Raw genomic sequence first — 6,084 nt, 5'->3', positions numbered from 1 at the left:
AGTGGATAAGACCTCTGCACTCCCAACGCAGGGGGCCCAGGTTCCATCCCTGGTCAGTGAACTAGATCCTACATGCCACAACTAAGGAGGCCCGCGTGCTGCAACTTACACCCAGTGTAACCAAATAAATAAATATTTTTTTAAAAAAGAAAATAAAACATTCTTATAGTAACAAAAATCAAGTATCTAGGAATAAATCCAACAAAGATTTATATGAAGAAAACCATTGAGCACTTTTTATGAGTTCCTTCATTCCTCATTCTCACAACAGTTTAGGTAGCTGTAAATACTATCATGATCTTTTTTTAAAAAAAATAAATTTATTTTATTTATTTATTTTTGGCTGCATTGGGTCTTTGTTGCTGCGCGTGGGCTTTCTCTAGTTGCTTGTGAGCAGGGGCTACTCTTCGTTTTGCGGTGCATGGGCTCCTCACTGCAGTGGCTTCTCTTGTTGCGGAGCACGGGCTCTAGGCACGCGGGCTTCAGTAGGTTGTGGCTCGCGGGCTCTAGAGGGCAGGCTCAATAGTTGTGGCGCACGGGCTTCGTTGCTCCGCGGCATGTGGATCTTTCCTGGACCAAGGCTCGAACCATGTCCCCTGAATTGGCAGGTGGATTCTTAACCACTGCGCCACCAGGAAGCCCCCATTATCTCATTCTTATTTTACAGATGAGGAAACTTGCTCAAGGTCACACAGCCAACTAGGGGACTGAGTTGTGCTTGGAGCTGGGTAATCTGACTTCAGAGCAAAGTGAGATCCTAAAACATGCAGAGCAAGAGCACACTGAAAGCTGCACTTTCAAGTCGAGGCAATTCAGAGAGGAAGAAAAAAGATTATCTTTAAAGCTACTAACCTGAAACATTTATTTGTGCATTATTTGTTGAATGCTCCCCACCCCCAAATCTAAGCTCTATGAATGAGGGCGGATACATATTGTATTTCTGCAACAACACTGGGTCAGGGACATAGTAGGGGTTCAATAAACATGTATTAATATCTGAATAACGCTTTTATTTGGATTTGAGACACCAGAGAGTGAGGTATGGAATGAATTCATTGAAAATTTCCAAGAGTTTCTAGAACCCTCGGATTCTAATTAAAACTGTGAGCTAATACCATCGACACCTGGGGTTCAGAGCTGTGTTTCTGCTTCCCCCCCCCGTTAAGAGGCTGGTCACGCATTATTACAGGAAAGAAGTTAGAAACATTCTTTCCTAGTCCTGGAGCATCTGTGTCCACTTGGCTCAGACACTCCACCCTCTCCACTCTCAATGTTGTAAGTGTTTCTGGCTTGGTGGTGATCTGAACTTTAAGGTGACGAAGGACAAGACCCTAGAGCAGCAGACCTGGGCACACATTGGGGTCAGGTTGGGGCCTACTTGCACAGATTCTATTGGTCTGGGGTGAGGCCCGGCCCTCTGTCACCTATATATTGACTTTCAGGTGGTTGTGAGCAGAAAAGGAGGCTCTTCTTAGCCTGGGATGGCCTCTCTCACTGTCCATCAAATTGCATGGAGACCCACTTTCTCTGTCAAACCGAGCAGAGCGGCTGCATTTCTGAATTCCAGTTTAGGAGGCAGTTGCTGGGCTTCAGTTCCAGGGCCTCGGCGCCACCTGCAGGGGAGGACAAGCAATTACAGATCAAAGCTGCAACCAGTTGGTCCGAGGGCTGAAAGGAAGGCTGAGAAGCCATGAATAGGCCCCTTCTATTCCTAAAACAATTTGAAGGACCCTCAAAGCTTCCACTGTGCAGCACATGAGGTCATCCTGTGTGTGCATCCTGGATGTGGGGTGAGCCCATGTCTTACTGTCGCCAGGTTTCTCTCCCTAAAGCAGAGCTTGATGCTGCTGCCACCTTGCTGGGGGTGGGGAGTGGGGTCAGCGTCCTTCAGAGACTCCCCACGGACGGCAGAATCAGGTCCCTCAGCTTACCCCGGCACCCAGAGCCTTCCATGGGCTGGCCTCGACTTAGCTGAACAATCTCTTCACGCGCTGACTTCTCTCACAGAACTCATACTTCAGCCCGGCTCCTTACGCATACCTGAGCCCAAACATTCACATTTTCCTTGCTGTCCCCCCTGCCAGAAATACCCTTTCTCAATTTTCACATTTTATTGGGCAAAGTCCATTTTATTAGCAAAGCCCAAAGTTGGTACCTCCACCATGTTTCCTGTAGCCAGACGCGAGTCTATCCTAAGTGTTTCCATGTGACTATGTGGATTGTTTCACATTATAGTTCTAATCACTGGACAATATTTCATGCAACTGAGGCACCATCGTTTATTTGGACATATTTTCACTGTTTGGTGTTTGCAGTGCCCACGGCTTTTTTCCTGTTTTGAAATCCCCTAAAATAGGATCACTGAATATGTATTTTAAGGCTCTGGACAGGGAAAATCAAATGATTTCTGAAAGACATTTAGCATTAACAATACATATCTGTATCAATTTTACAAATATATATCATGTAGTGGAATTGATATGTTTCCCTTTAATTTCAAACCTACAGAAAATGCAAGAGAATGGTACTACGAACATCCAAGCATGCTTCACCTAGAATTCACCAGTTGTTAATATTTAGCCGCAGTTGCTTTACCTCTCTCTCGCCATATGTATAGACATTTTTTCTTTTTTGATGAACCATTTGTAAGTATACTGCAGACATCATGGCATTTCTCTCAGAAATATTTCATCATATATATCCTAAGAACAATCTCTTACATAATCATACTACTACTACCAAGAAATTTAACTTTGACATAATAATCTCATTGCATAATGCAGTCTACATTCAAATTTCCCCAATTGTCCCAATATGATTACAATTTATTTTTGTCCAAGATTCAACTAAATGTTAGCATTGCATTTGGCTGACACATCTCTCATCTTTAATCTAGAACTGCCCCTACCTTTTTTTCTTCCATGACATTGACAATTCTTTTTTTTCTTTTTTTTTAATGAATGTACTTGATTTACAATGTTGTGTTAGTTTCAGGTGTACAGCAAAGTGATTCAGTTTTGTGTATATATGTATACATTATATATATATATATATATTCTTTTTTCAGATTCTTTTCCATTATATGTTGTCACAAGATATTGAATATAGTTTCCTGTGCTATGCAGTAGGTCCTTGTTGTTTATCTGTTTTATATATAGTACTGTGTATCTGCTAATCCCAAACTCCTAATTTATCCTTCTCCCACCACTTCCCCTTTGGTAAGATTTCTATCTCCGTGAGTCTGTTTCTGTTTTGCAAATAAGTTCATTTGTATCATTTTTTTTTAGATACCACAAATAAGTGATATCATATGATATTTGTCTTTCTCTCTCTGACTTCACTTAGTATGCTAATCTCTAGGTCCATCCATGTTGCTGCAAATGGTATCATTTCATTCTTTTTAATGGCTGAGTAATATTCCACTGTGTATATATACCCCATCTTCTTTATCCATTCATCTGTTGATGGACATTTAGGTTGCTACCATGTCTTGGCTATTGTAAATAGTGCTGCTATGAACATAGGGGTGCATGTATCTTTTCGAATTAGAGTTTTCTCCAGATATATGCCCAGGAGTGGGATTGCTGGATCGTATGGTAACTCTATTTTAGTTTTTAAGGACATTGACAGTTCTTAATATGTCAGAGCAGTTGTCTTATACAACACCCCATTGTCTGGTTTTGCCTCATGTTTCTTCATGACTGGATTCAGGTTCAAGGCTCTCATCAGGACTAGGGAATGCTGAGCGCCTCTCATTGCTTCACTGTGTCAGGCAGTTCAGGGTCCCCAGGTCCAGGGAAGACATGAGGGAAGGAGAGGCGTCTGCCAGGAACTACGATTTCCAGCCTGCAAAGCGCACCTCGCTCATGGCTGAGGGGACGTGAGACGTCGAGTCTCCTCCCTGACCCTGGGGAAAGGGATGGAAATCCAAGCAGAGCGGCTGGTGAGGATTCCAGAGTCTTTGTCCAAGTCCCTGCCCCCAGGAAGGGAGAGAGGGTACAGCCTGGGGAGGGGGGCCTCCAGCGGCCCCAGAGTTGAGGTGGCCGTGGACCACTGTGGAGCTGGCGATGGCTTGGCTACTGGCCTCAGGCTGCTGACCCCGCCGGGCCCCATCAGCATCCTCGGCTGTGTGGCGTGAGCTGGGCGAGTGGCAGCCTCTGTGTCCGCAGCCAGCGCAGGGGCAGGAAGGGAGCCTCAGCCGCTACCTCCGGAGCTCTCCTGCGTGCAAGTCAGGTGACCTACTGTTTACCCACAGCTGACACTTGGTGAGCTCGTCCCTCAGCGCCCACGTGGTGCCCAGCACAGGCGAAGTGCCCAGAGCTTGTTAGGTGTGACCACTCAGAGGGCCTCCCCTTGAGACTGGAAAAGGGAAATTTTAGACAAAATAAATCTCCCTGCAGTGAAAGGTGGGATTTAGACTCTTTTTTTTAAAAAAATTTATTTATTTATTTTTGGCTGTGTTGGGTCTTCGTTTCTGTGCGAGGGCTTTCTCTAGTTGTGGCAAGCGGGGGCCACTCTTCATCGCGGTGCGCGGGCCTCTCACTGTCGCGGCCTCTCTTGTTGCAGAGCACAGGCTCCAGACGCGCAGGCTCAGTAGTTGTGGCTCACGGGCTTAGTTGCTCCGCGGCATGTGGGATCCTCCCAGACCAGGGCTCGAACCCGTGTTCCCTGCATTGGCAGGCAGACTCTCAACCACTGCGCCACCAGGGAAGCCCTGGGATTTAGACTCTTAATGTTCTCTGGTATCTTAGAGATCCTGAAGCTAATGCTCTCAGACCTGACTGCCCCTCAGGGTAATGTGGGCGGCTGTCTGCACCCACTCCCGGGACGCTCCGGCGCCGTCCCTGAGCCGGTTTCTGGCCCTGGGTCTGCGAGGTTGGACCCCTCATCTCCTCGGGCCCCGTTGCTCGTTCATCCTCACACAGGAGGCCAACGCACCACCTCACGTGGTCTCCGAGGCGGACAGACTAGCCTGACTACAGGCTTATCACGTGGCATGCGCTTGATGAAAAGCAGGCCTGCTGTGGGGATGAGACCTCATGTTATCAGCGCTATGAGAGAGGGGTGACGGGGGGAGAGAGAGAGAGATGGAGAGATGCCTACACCAAGAGGGACGTCGCAGTGTCAGAGTACTTAGACGGTACATGAACTTGGACCTTGGACTGTGTGACCTACAGCCAGTGCCCCTCACGTGAGCTGCATCCCCAAAACCTACACGTATTTCTAACAGGCAACTTTTCTCCTAAAATCCATCCCATTCTCTCTCCTCTCTCATTACCACGGTTCTTCACTTGGGACCTTGCCACTTTTGCTGTGGCTTCTGTTTATAGAGCTGTCCCGGTACATGGAAGGGAATATTCTGGAACACTCATGCAGGAGGCTTTCCCTCTGCTCTGCTGAGCAATCGCGAAGGTGACGCCTGTGAGCTAATGTTTAAGGCAAACAAAAACGACCTGATGCTGAAGTTCATGTACAAAAAAACTAAACAAGCAGCCAGTTATGATTCACCCATCTTCACGTCTCAGACTAGCTGGTGGATGTGCCCACTACACACACACACACACACACACTCATTCACACACACACACACTCATTCACACACACACACTCATTCACATACACACACACTCATTCACATACACTCATACACACACACTCATTCACATACACTCACCTATTCAAACTGACACGTTGTCACACTCACACACATTCACACTCACACACGCTCAGGTGCTGAGGTCCTACTGTAGCTTCTTTCTCAGGCCGCCCCCTGGGAGCGTATTACCTGGCTCCCGGGTACACAAGAGCACTGACGGGGGGGTGGCCCTTGGCCGGCGCGAGGAAGCCAGCAGCGTGCTGGGAAGCCCACGTGAACACAGCAACTTGCAGAAGAACTGCAGGCAACCTCTATCGTCTGGGGTGGCCTCCACCCAACACCCAGCGGGGAGCCGTGGACCCCAGCCCTGCAGCCACAGGACATGATTCTGCCAGCCCCAGTGAGTTCAGAGCGGATCCGTGCCAGCTGAGCCTCAGATGGGAACGCAACTGGGCTGACACCCTGACTGAAGAACTGGGGCCCCTGAG

This window comes from Balaenoptera musculus, chromosome 9 (assembly GCF_009873245.2).
Source record: "Balaenoptera musculus isolate JJ_BM4_2016_0621 chromosome 9, mBalMus1.pri.v3, whole genome shotgun sequence".
Classification (NCBI taxonomy): Eukaryota; Metazoa; Chordata; class Mammalia; order Artiodactyla; family Balaenopteridae; genus Balaenoptera; species Balaenoptera musculus.
This window is presented reverse-complemented; position numbering follows the sequence as displayed.